Raw genomic sequence first — 13,237 nt, 5'->3', positions numbered from 1 at the left:
CAGTACGGGGTCAGGGCGCAGAGCAGCTGCTGGATGCCGCAGATCTGGTGCTGGGCCCAGAACTCGTTACAACTCTTTAATGAGCAGATTTAAAATCAGCTGACTTGGTTTGTGGAGATGCGAGCTGTGACCGTGGCGAGGAAGCCTGGCCACCGGCTCGGAGGGGATGCAGTCGTACAGAAAGCCCACGAAGAGGCAGCCACCCCACACACAAAGCCACCAACACCTCCGGCCACATCCAGCTGTGTCTCCAGCAAACCTGCAGAAGAGTCACCACGAACAGCAGTGTGGGCAACGAATTTGCCCACCTCTCTGAGTACCAGATCAAAACTGATCCTTCTTCATGATGCTGCGGCACAGCGGGTTCCAGGGTGAAGCCCCGAATGCCCTGACCGCTCAGGGACACCGAGCAATGCAAGCAGCATTTGGAACTAGTTTTCTTCAAAAATTGCAAGCAAATCTCTCCCTTCCATCCGCAAACTGGCACATCCATCCATACCAGCGGGTGGCACCACCAAATGCAATTCATATGCACCCTACCCACCTCCTGCGTGGCTGACAGCCATCACCTGGATGCCAACAGGGAAAACTTCTCCGAAGCCTCGGCAAGCACCGCAGCCATCGGCACGGGCGCCTGGGAGATCACAAGGGTGTGGGAACTGCCTCATGAACTGCCTGAACCAAGTATTTCTATCACTAATGCTGCACGTTGCGTTTTACACAACATTTCTGCGACACAGAGGAGGAGGTTAGGAGCAGGCTGGAGCGTGGGGAGCGGACAGGCAGCTTACCAACGGTCTGCGAGACATCCAAAGGATTTCAACAGCACGTATCCCTGCTGCTCTGTCAAGGGAGGCTGCAAGAGCAGGGCTCCTCTTGGGCTGGCACTCGGCATTAGCTTGTGTTGCTTTATAAATATATTGCAATTGAGCTGTATATAAACTGCTTGAAGAATCTAGGGGGGAAATACCAGTTTGGATGTGCAAGGGCTGCATTTGTTTTTCCAGGTGCTATAAACAAATCATGACTTCCACTCTATAAAACCTTACAAAACAGTAGAAAAGGCTACTGGAATATTTTTGTTGTTTAAAATCCTTTAAAAAGCAACACGATGTACTGTGGACATCATCGGTGGACACACGTACCACCGTAGTGGTCCTCTGTATTTTGTTGGTGGCCAAGCAGAAAAAAATAACGCTCGATGCTCTGCCGAGCTGTGGTGGCCTGAACCAAACACGCTCAGACTGCAGGTTCTGCTCTGGATGCAGACCATGAGCGAGGTCTGCCCAGAGCTCATCAGGGTGTCAGGCAGGTGGTACCCGAGAGCCTGCAGGAGATCTTTTCTCATCTTTCAGGCAGGAGCTGCCATGAGGCAGCGGCTCCCTGCCATCAAGTCCTTCTGCAGGGGCTGGCTGGCCCGGCAGCGCTCAGGTGAGCACAGACTGGATCTTTCTAAACAGTACCCACTGGACTTTGGTAAAAAAAATATACTTAGTGGTGTCGGTAAGATGCGTAAGCCTCAGTAAAAAACAAACAGCTCTGGTCTATCTGCAGAAAACAAGCTATCTGGGCAGCGTGACCGCTGCCAGGACTGCTCAGCTCCAAGCCCTGCTGTGCACTCAGCCGCTGCCTCTGAGGATACACAGTGATTTCATCACTTGGTTCCTCCACCCCTCCAAGCTGCACGGCCCTCCTGTCCCACCACCCCAGCCTCAGCTCCCTTCCAAAGAGCAAAAAGTTAAATCCTCCCTTTTGCATCGTTTCTTGTGCCGAATCCAGATCAGTCAGCAAGTGCTGCAGCATACACCTCCCCTAAGGCCACTCACGAACAAGACAACAGCCCGTTTGGGATCTTAAGGGGAAGATAAATGAGGAAACTTCCTAAATTTGATTGTAAAAATATTCATGAAGATACCGAGCGGCTTGGGTACCTCCAGCTGCTCTCCGCAGAAGCGCCCACCGACTCCCAAGGAAACGCACAGGCGCTCGTCCAAGCCTGTGAAGGGTCTCGAGTGGGGACCGTGGGGCAGCCCGTGTAAGCCCAGGGAGAAGGACGGACACTAACACAGGTACTACTGACAGCAGGACATCGACTGACCTTATTCACAACTGTGACCAGCTCTGAGAAGGCAACGGCTCGAGATGCGCCCGGCTCCCACTCTCCTCTCCAGCCTGGTGCGTGCTGGGGAGCAGAACGGGACAGCGCATTATGGGCTCTTCCCCAAACCGGTTCAGGAATCTTCAAGGATATGGGACTAGTAATCTTAACAATGCCATACAAGGATATAAAAGCTGCTTTGTGCTGAGATCGGCATTGCAATCTGGAAGCAGAAGCGTTGCCACCATTAGTGGATCTGAACACCACCCAGAGCCAAGCCACCCCAGCTGGCAACGCGGCGTCTCCAGCCCTCGCTGCCCAACTCCAGAGTAAACCAGCCTTGGGCTCGACACTTACACTGCAAAACCAAAGCACTACACGTACATTTTGCTCAATCTACATTTTTACAGTTGCACAATGAAAAACGCCAATGAAAAAAACCCCCAAACCAAAACACCTAACAGTCGTCTGAAAGACCCGTTATTAGATTGCTTGAAATGACTTGAAACGCAATTCCCACAGATTTTATTGGACTACTCGGATATTGATTCTGGTGTGCTTCTTGCTCTGACTGCAACACAGAAATCCACCTTGCTAGAAACCCCACCTGTGTGCTGGGCCAGAAACACGCGCTGGGAACGGTTGGAGTTGCTTTGTTTTCCTCCCTCTTCCTTGGCCTACAACTGCCAGCACACATCAATAAAATAAGCCAGGAATTTCAAACAGTAATTTCTTTGTTCCCTGCCTGCACGTCTGCCACCACGCTGAGAGATGGAAGAGCACGGGAAGCCTCCGTGCCCGCGCAGGACAAGGAGCGTGCGGCGCAGACGCCGCAGCTCCCACCTCTGCCCTGGGCGGTCGTCTCCACGGTGGCCATCACCCGGCTGCATCTCTGACAGCTTCTGGACCAGACTTGCGGGTCCCCCTCCGGAGCCTCCCAGCCCTCCTGCCCGCGGGAATTCCCTCCTTCCGCAGGATCCCCCCGGGACTGTAGGAGGGGAGGACAGAGACGGAGATCGAACACGCCAGGATATTCTTTGTCGCTCTGGTGGGGTGGTTTCCCTTCCCATCCCCTGAGGCGGTTTGCCCTTGGTTTCACCCACGGGCACAAAACGGCACCCTGGGGTACGCCTGTTCCAGCAATACACCACCAGCACAGCCGACCAGCAGAGCTGGGACACGGATGGGTCACGCTCCGGTCAGGTCTGCCCCATTCCTGTCAAGTAAGATGATTTTTGCATCCTCATCCCAAATCCTCTCAGGTTATAAATTCACGTGACGCCTCAACACTTGACACAAACCAACAGCAGTATGAATTATTTTTTTACCCACATAAAAAGGGACAAAAACAATTAAACCCCAGTCTCTGCTGTGTGTGAATAGCTAGTTCAGAGCTCCAAGAAAGGGCCTCCATCGCCCCGGCCGTCCAACATCCGAGTCCCTGTGATGAGGTGCCAGCAGCACGCTCTGTGCTTCACGGCTCGCTTCACCAGGCATGAACCCAGCCCCAAGAAACTGCCATCATTTTCTCCCAACCCCTGCAGATGTTTCAGCTCAAGTGGGCCTCCTGGCCAACACGCCAGCATCCACTCCCTCGCTCACGCGCCTGCGCAGTAAAGCACCGTGCGACGGCACAGCGAGCTCGGAGGAGAGCGGAGCAGCTGGAAGACGACAGCTCTGCAACTTCCAAATTTCTATTTAGCTTTTTTTTAAAAAAAAAAAAAAAAAATTAAAAAAAAAATCACGCTTGCAGCATAAACGCGAGCTGGGCTGGTACTCCGCTTCTCCCTCATCAGGATACGCTCATCCTTCAACTTACAGCTCCTCCACTCCTGAGCTGCATCGCTGCCTCGTTAGCAGCACACCCACCCTGTTAACGAGTCAATGCCCCCGTCCCGATGCTGGGAAGGACGGTTGCATCCTTCACTGAAGGACCTGCCCTTCCCAACTTCTCCAGCATCCCTCAGGAGGTGCAGGAGATGTGAAGCTCTTGGACAACACAGGGCAAAGCTCTGGAGGAGACAGCCAGAAGCCGAGCGAGTCTAAGCCTCGGGCCGACCGGCACAGACTGTTCTGGATGGGCTGGAGGCTTGGCGAGGCTGGAGCAGCCGAGCGCAGCCCATGGCCCTGACGGAGCCGTGGCACGGATCCTGGGAGCTGTCTGATGAGTCAAGAAGTCCCGTTGTTCGATTCACTACACAGCCTGTGAATTAGTCAATCCTCCTCTTTTGCCTACCCCGCAGGCTGGAGGGGGGGAGGCTGGGCCCCATCCAAATATTGTGTAAGCTGCAAAAAACCCTATTTAAAAAAACCCAAACCAGTTCATCTGTAGAAATACTATTTTGGAGGACTGGGGGAAAGCTGAAGCCGTAACAGCAAACGATTCCTTGCTGTTCTCCCATTCCCTTCCTCCAAGAGCCTTAAAAAGACTTCCCACCATCCCGCTACGGCCCTTCTCGCATTACATTCGGATAAACCGAAGAGGAGCGTGGTGCTCACGTCCTGCCCAAGGTCACGGTGACAGCACGCCGAGGAAGAGCCCAGCCCGGCGATTCCCGGGGCTCTGCCCCAGTCCACGGCGTTCCCGGGCTGCGGAGCAGCAGGTCATGGGCAAGACCTGCTCCGGTGGGGAGAGCGCAGGCTGGATTCAGGCAGGGGAGCGATGGAGCTACGAGGCTGTTTTCCATCGGCTTCATTTCCACGGACACCCACGCAGAAAGCTAACGCAAGCTTCCCAACTTCTACTTTTTTTTAAAAGGCTTTTCTCTCTCCCTCCTTTTCTTCCCCCCAGTTTTTAAAATCCAATTATAGCACGACTCTCTCAGCAGGGGTCAGTGTAGAATAAGAATCGCCCGAGTTAATGGACATAAGACCAAGAAAGAAGAATGCCTAAATGGTTTCAAAAGTTGTATGATGCCGATTTCATTAACATTTTAATTGTAATGTATCTTTTTAATCTTCTTTCACACTAACGGTTTTATATGCTTCAAAAAAAGAAAAAACTGCTGACAACAAAAATATCAACATACCAAAATTAACAGACGGAACTGAGTGCTGTAATGGGAACTGAATGAAATGCAGAAAACCGTGTTAATGATGCATTAAGAGTAGGAATTGTACTCAGACAAGAGTCAAAAATTCAGCGCTACAGTTGTACGCCCTGTCTTTTGCCTTCCCCAGATATTCGGCACAACCCCAGGTACGTATGTGTCTTTCAGCGGGGTTGTGCTAAAGCAATAACCCAGGCAGCGTTACCAACTGCACGCATAGATTTATTCAAAAGAAGAGTGCTTTCGACCTGGCAATTAATCTCATTTAACCAGGGTGATATACCGGAGCAGCAGATTCAGAGGAGGCTTCTGCCGCTGCTGCTGTCCATTACCCTCCTTATTGAACGGCACCGCCGCTGCTGTCACCGCTCTGCAGGCTCAGGTACCGTGGCCACAGCAGCGTTCACAGACGTGAAAGATGCAGTTACAACCACCGTGCAAAATTTTATTTTACTTAATTAGAAGACAACTAAACCTGAGGTAATGTTTCATTAAGCATGGGCATGTATTGATGATGTTACCATGCTCAAACGGAGGGAGGGACAAAAGGAGGAAATAATAGCAGAGCAGACAGATGAAGTTTCCAACAACTTTTCTTTGTAGGAATGAGTGACTGTGCGGTGCAGATGGTTTCACCTGCCTGCGAGGCAGGGCTGCAGCTATAGGAGCGATGCAAAAACCACAGCGTTTTACTTCACAGTCCATCAGAACTTGTTAGAAGGGAGAAGACCGACGCAGAGTGATAGAAACCCTCCGTACAAGCGTTAGCAAATCGCAAACCCCTAAGTTTGCAAGGAGAGTGGGATTCCAACCACAGCCACAACAGAACAGAACCAAAAAGCACATTATCCTACTCAGATGTAGTCCTACGAAGGTCGCTACAGCCGGCGCAGCATTGAGGCAGGTTCCCAGTGAAAGGGCACCCAGGAAGAGGGGTTACCCCTCTTTGTAGGAATTTCATTCCAGCAGGATCTCAGCCACGAGCTTTGCACCCAAGAGAAGAACCTCTCCCCAGGAGGGGTCCGTGGCGCACCAGGCACATCCCGTCCCGCTGGAGGTCTCCTACCCAACGCTGGCCAGGCCCATCTGCCCCTTCCCTTGGAAATCGAGTCATTTTAACCACCTTCAAATGTACAAAACCTCCCTCCCCGGGTCTTGCGGGCACCCGGCCATCGCCTTCTGCATGGCATGCCTTGAAATGCCGACCCTTTATTTATACACCTGCACGTTACACCTCTACGTAGCATAATCCCTTCAGAGCTTAGCACCCTGGAAAGCACCGAGCACCGAAACATTATCACTCCTTTGCCATGTCATCACTAAACAGTATCTTCTACAACAGGTCCGCAAGGAATTATGTTATTTCCAAGCCTAACCCTTGTTTTCCTAATGCTTCATATAATCGGAGCGTAAATGTTTGTCCTATGACAGAGAGAACTGGCATGTAAAACATGTACCCACACACAATATATATATATATATATATAAAAAAACCCCCGAGGCTGCCATATGCTTCCCCAGTGGATATCATGATAGGAACGCGCGTGTGGAGCCGAGCCAGTGCTGGCACTCGAACACAGGACCCTTTCCACACAACCGCTCTGCCACCGAGCCCACGAGCCTGAGTAAGCACAAGCTCGGTCGTATTTAACTTGCAATTCTTCGCACACGCTGTTCTTCACCGTGCTGCCGAAATTCGGTCTCCAGACACCCAGGGATGAAAAACATCTGGCTCCTCTCCCCAAATCGACAGATCCAGAAGAGAGCCCGGATTGCTGCAAATGAGATGCTGCAAAGAAAAGAGGATTTTCCTTCTCCTGTTTTTGCAAATGATTAATAGATCCTGAAATTGGCTTTATTGCTGTGGGGATGACACCGGGAGGTGAAGTATTTAATCTCATCCCAGTGACTATATATGGTCACTCTGATGGAGTCACCTCCCTCCCCTCACGCTCCGCTGCCCTTCGCTCCTGGCACTGGCCTCCGCAGCAAACTGGCAGTGCTTGGGCACGGCGCCGGCGAGCCAGAAGTCAGCAGACTCCCCATGTTACTATGCTCTCTCTCTCCCCCTTTCCCAATTTTTTTGGCTTGTAATTTTAAAAATCTTAACTCGGGAGAAAAACAGAGAGAATACACAAATACTCAGGAGAAAAAAAACCCAAAAAATTTTAGAGTACTTTATAGGGAATTGTTGCATGTGGAAAGAAAAAAAACCTGTCAAGATACTTATGTTTAAATGTACCGTTCATAATCGCTTAGAAGCTTAAAAAAAAAAGAAATAAATCAATCTTTTTGTGAAAAGTATATCAATTTATTCAGCCCACACACGCTGGTTTGTTATTGGAGGGTAGTTTGTGGCTGCCGAAGCAGTAGCAGTGATTTCTGCCCCCCCATCCACCCACCTAGGGGAAAAAATGCACTGAAATATTTGTCTTCACAGGAAATGAAACAAAAAAATGTACTTGACACGCAGATTTTTTTTAAAAGTCTGATTTGAGGACCTCTAAAAAGTCTGAAGCCAAACTGCAATGTTTGTGAACAGCCCTGGGAACACATGCAGCACGAAACATGTGCCAAGTGCTATTTATCTTCATTTTACCCCATTGAGCCGCGAGCTTTCAGGGGGTCTCGGTCACCGTACCAAATAATTGCTCTCGCCACCACCGGCCCCAACACCTCTTCCAGCGAGGAGCTCAGAGGAAGAGCTGGTGTCGTGCAGGGGCTGCAAATATCAGCAGCCCCCCCCCACCGTCTCTCCTGCCCTCCCCGTCCATCAGTCCATCCGCAGGGCAGCCTCCGCCCCAGCCGACTCCGGGGATGAGGAAGAGTGTGGTACCTCCAGCAGGCTGAAACCCCCCCACCAGGGAAGAGAAGGAGCAAGCTCTGCACACTCCTTCCATCATCCAGGGCTCTACGTGGCAGGCTCTGTCCCAGCAGTCCGATTTTTATTACCTCCGTCCCCATTTAGGAGTAACCACATGACAAAACCGAGAGCAATCCTGCACAGCGGAGCTCGCCCGGGGATTGCCTCTCCCTCCCTGGGATCACGGCATTTTAGCAAGTTTTCCCTTAACAGCAGCATTTGCGGATACAAAGAACATAAGATTTAATATTTTTCTAAATTTCTGTTCTGCCTCCAAACATTTGCTTAAAAACAAGTTGAACTTAAAAAAAAAACAAAAACCGCTAATGAATCACAGTTCCTAGCAAATGAGCAATTGCAGTTGACACAATGAATTATGCCTGAAGCAAGCTGGGAAACATATTTTGCAAATGATCTCATCCACAGGCAAACCTGGCATGACACTTGATTTGCTAAAAAAGACACAAAGCCTGTCAAAATTCCTGTCACTTCGCAAATAAAGTCAGGTAGAGAAAACCAACAGCCTCACCCTCTTTTAAGCATGCTTCACCTATTTCTCAATTGCTCTACAGGCTTGATTTTAAAAAAAAAAAAAACCACAAAAAACCCCAAACCCCACACCACCTCCTTTAGGTGTGCCCATCCCAGCTGGGTGCTGAAGGCTATTGGCTCCGCTTCCACTTCCCCGGACGAAGAATAGATGGGCTGGGAGGGTGCTCTTTGGATGGCAAACACGGGCTCGATTTGAGGGCTAATTGCAGCAAGACACAAGGCTCTCTCTGGCCATTAGGTATGGCAGAGAACTTACGGTTCAGTTTAATTTCCTCCAGCTGAATGCCTGTATTTTATTTCTTTCATTGCATTCAGCTAAACTCAAAGAAATGTAGGAAAAGGCAAAAAAAGAAAAGCAATTAAAGAGCAGCCCCCCGCTCCTCAGCATCCCCGGAGCTCTCCAGGACCGGTTGCTTTCGGCCCGGCACAGCCCACCCGATTTCCCCACCTAAAAAGCCGGCTGGCTCAGAAAATCTGGGCAAATTCAAACCCGTGGCTGAAGCCTCCTTCTAACCCCATTTTGTCAGGCCTGGGTATTTTTAAACACAGGCATTGTACAGAGCAAAGCAAGAGCAGAGTCACATCACCCTTCCGCAGGTTGTTTCGCTATGTTTATCCCCAATCCACGCCATCCTTCACCGCGCGCCCCAGAGCCGCGTACCGATTTCAGTACTAGTACGTCAATAAAGGCAGCTCTCGGATACAGCACATCCCTGCAGAGCTCCGCAGCCCGGCACGAGCCCTCCAGAAGGCCTGGCAGGGGAAAAAAAAAATAAAAAATATCGGGCTTTATGTAAGACGACAGTCTAAAATAAATATTTCCATTCCGAGGCGAGATGGTTTGCGTCCCCAGTCTGGAGGTTTCTCTGAACCCAACCCAGAGCTTCTCGAGTCGAACCGGCTCTGGCAGGAGATTGCTTGGCGCTTCTTCCCCGAGTGCCGACCGGCAACGCCGCAAAGCGACCTCGCACCCCCTGATGCCTCGGCTTGGGATTTGAACCAAAACTGAGTCCGGAAAGGACTTACCTGGAGTTCACAGGCAGGCTCCTTCAAGTTCAAGGAGAGGGGCTTTTCCTTTTCCAAACTCACCAGCAGTAACGATGCTCTACCTCCCCCAGACCGGCACCACGACCGTCCCACCGGGAGGCCGACCTGTCACCGGCACCTGCCGAGGGGAACCCGAAATCTGCCCCCCCCCCCCGCCCCAAATCCAAAGAGACTCCCTTAGGAAAGCAGGGAGTTACGGCTGAGGGAGCGAAAAGGCTTTTATATTGGAAGAGAGCACTGAAACCATCACTTCCAACGCGACACAGCATCAGCGCACGCGTCTTATCGAAAGGTGTCCGTCTCCTAGGAACTCTGGGAAAAGCTTGAGGAGACGCTAACAACCAAAACGTGCCGGCGGTGAGCGGCAGGAGGGGCGGAAAGGGAAAATTTCCCCACGGGCCGGTTCTTCGCCAGCGTGGGAAGGGCGGTCTGGCCCAAAGGGTGAACTCGCGGGGAAGGGGGGCTGACACCAGGAACCAAAGGCGGTTGGGGGGACGCAAGCGCGCAGCCTGCCCAAAACACGGATTGCGCGTTTCACCCCGGTGAGCCCCTTCGAACGACGCAGAGACCCCCCGCTCACGCACGTCCCGACGTCTGACTTCTACCCACCTATCTGTATCGCTCAGCAAGCCTCGGCAGTTTTCTCTGACAAATCCTGAGTTCTAGAAATCCATCCCCGCCCTTCAGCGCTCAAATATCGCAACTTTTCTCCCCTGAAGCCTCAACTATAAGGCCTCTGCAGGAGGAAAAAAAACCCAAGCCCACAGCAGTTACAGCTACGGAAGGACATGCATTCTCGGGGGGAGGAGGACAAGATCCCCAATTATTTTATATTTGCTGCTTACTTCAGATCGAACTATTATTACCTTCATTACCCACACCTCGAGGTCACGGACTTACTGTCCTAGGCTGGGCAAACAACATCAATTCAGCTAATAAGGAAAGGCTCAGCTTTCTTCTTTCTAGTTGCAGGGGTTTTTTAATAGCAGGCTCTGAATAAGGCAGGTAATTTGGGCTTAGCTGCGCTCGAACGCCGCCGCTTTTGAGCGGGACCGGTTCTCTCGGCCTCCCCCGGCACGCGGCGGGCACCGGGGACCCCGCCGGGTTTGCGCAGCTGCTGCCAGGGTCGCCCCGGACCCAAAGCCAACGTGGCACCGAGAGGGCAGCAATCATTCCGGTTTGTTTACCGATTCCGACTTCTCCTCCTGTTTAATATTTCAGCTGGAGAAAGTAAAGTGGCACGCCAGCCCCTCAATTACGCGGGGCGCGAGGCAAACATTTGGCAGGCAGGAAGCGCATCGAGCCGCCCGCAACCTCGCAAATGCCTCCTGAAAGGAGAAAAAAAAAAACCAACCGTTCAAATTAACGACCCGGCAGCGGGTAATGGAGACTTGGCTGGAAGCGATCCTGCGCTTTGCCGTCGGTCGGTACGCGGGTGAGCCCGGCGGAGCGCAGCACGCGACGTACCGCTGTCGTTTTATTTTCCTACGGCAGGGAAGATGTTTGGCGAAGTCCTTGAGCGCAGCAAAAAAACGCACTTTTAACTACAGCAGGGCTGCGGACTGCAGCAGGCGGGGGAACGCACCGGCGCTCGGGAAGGCGCTTACCCGAGAAAAACCCAACCGCCTCACCCCAATTTTTCTCCCCGTAAGATGCCAACGAGCACATTCACCCCCCTGCCCATCACCGACTGACGGGGGTCTCGCCCGCAGGGACGGGGGGAACAGCTCCCCCGGTCCCACCGCAAGCCCCCAGCTGTGTGAGGGGGGCACCGGGCACCCCAGGGTTCGCTCCTGAACTCCGAATTGAGGCGTTCGGCCGCCTTTTGGTTTTGTGGTTTGGTTTTGGGGGTTGTGTTTTTTTTTAGTATCTCCCCTTTCACGGCGTTTTCCTCCCCTGGGAGAGAAAGTACGAGCCTGCGTCTGCATTTAAGCTGTTAAAAAATAAAACCGCCAGCCAGCACCGCAGCCTCCTCAGAAAGGTATTTCTAATAATAACCCGATTTTTCCACATTTCGCGCAAAGACTCGAAAACACAGCCCAGGAACTAACCCGCTTCGTCCCCCAACCCCGCTCCCCAAGGGACCCCGTGGGTCGCCCCCTCCCAACACCCCAAAAATCCCCATTCCCCCCCCCAAAAAACCCTCAACGCGCACCCCGGTTCGGTTCTGTTGAGCCAAACCCTCTCTGCGGGGGAAACCGCAGTGGGGTCGGAAAAAGCTTCGGGTTAAAGGCGCGATGTGTGTCTGTCGTGGGAGTGGGGGTGTGTGGGGGGGGTCCCCCAAAAAAAGGGGGGGCCGGGCCGCGTTCGCGTGTTGCACAGCTTTCCCCGAGTTTCAGCATCGGGGGGGGGGGGGGGGGTGTCTTCTCCACTTGGTGGAATATAATAAAACCGGCGGGGGGTAGGGGGGGGGGGGGGCGGATGGCGGCTCACCCCCCCCCCCCCCCCCCCCTCGCCTCAGCCCTCCCCTGGCTCTCCCGCCCCGCCGGGGGTCCCGGGGGGGGCCGCGTCTCTCACCTGCGGGGCGGCCGGGCCCCACGGACGCTGCCCTGGGCCTAGCGGCGGCGGGTGCCGGCGGTCCCGGCGGCGGCAGCAGGAAGTGATTCCAGCCGCTCCTCACATGGACTTTCCCTGACCTCGCCCAGCAGCCGCGGCCGCCGCGTTCTGCCGGCCCCGCCGGCCCCGGCACCGGCACCGGCACCGCCACGGGGACGGGGACGACGGGCCGCCCCGCCGCGGGGGGAGGGGGCGGGGAGGGGGGACCGGCCCTGGAATCGGGGGGGGTGGGGGGTGGGGGGGGGGGCCGGTCCCACCTCCCGCCCCTCTCTCTCGGTCCGTCTCTCTCTCCGGGGATGCCCCCGCGCGGGAGGAGGGAGCGCGGGAGGGCGGGACACGGGGGCGGGGGGGAGGGGGGCGGACGGACGGGCGGACACCCCACCGAGCGCGCACACACACACACACACACACACACCCCCCCCCGGGCATCGCGGTGGAGGGGTCCGGGCGGGTCACGGGGAGGGGGGGGGGGGGAAACCTCTTCTCTTCTCTGCTCGTCTTTCGGTTTATTGGTTTGGGCTTGTTCCGGGCTAGTTTGGGTTGGGGTGGGTTGGTTTATTTTCTTTTCTTTTACTTTATTTTATTTTATTTTATTTTACTTTATTTTACTTTATTTTATTTCATTTTCTAAAATTTTATTTTTTTATTATTTTATTAATTTTTTTTAATTTTACTTTATTTCATTTAATTTTATCTTAAATTTTATTTTTAAATTTCATTTTATTTATCTTACTCACTTCATTTCATATCATTTATTTTATTCTATTTATGTTTTATTTATTTTTTTATTTTATTTTAAATCTTAATTTACTGTCTTCTATTTTAATTACGGTTTTAATTTTATTCCATTTTCCTTCATTTTGTTGCTTTGTTGTTTTACGTTTTAGTTCATTTGATTATTTCAGGGTCTGTTTCCTTTTTATTTTGTTTTTATTTCCTTTTTACTTCATATTTTTTATTTTATTTTTCTTACATTTCCTTTTCTAATTTTTCATTTAACTTCATTCTTTTTATTTATTCTTACTTACCTTTATTACTTTCTTTTCTTACTTAAATTTTTCCATTTCATTA

The 13,237-nt window shown here is 52.1% G+C and overlaps 1 protein-coding gene across 2 annotated transcripts in view; it reads right to left on the bottom strand.

Moving 5' to 3' along the window:
- The window catches only part of NACC2 (NACC family member 2), a 63,585-nt gene extending 51,335 nt beyond the window's left edge, over positions 1–12,250 (bottom strand). Inside the window, exon 1 of one of the 2 annotated variants that reach the window (XM_049832399.1) lies at positions 12,128–12,250. The gene's annotated coding sequence lies outside the window, so the exon portion shown is untranslated. Of the gene's footprint in view, positions 1–9,224; positions 9,244–12,127 lie in introns of those variants that run through there. The other variant, XM_049832406.1, reaches the window with a different exon arrangement.
- Positions 12,251–13,237: the final 987 nt, after the last annotated feature.

The sequence above is a fragment of the Accipiter gentilis genome, chromosome 29, assembly GCF_929443795.1.
Source record: "Accipiter gentilis chromosome 29, bAccGen1.1, whole genome shotgun sequence".
NCBI lineage: Eukaryota > Metazoa > Chordata > Aves > Accipitriformes > Accipitridae > Astur > Astur gentilis.
This window is presented reverse-complemented; position numbering and strand designations above follow the sequence as displayed.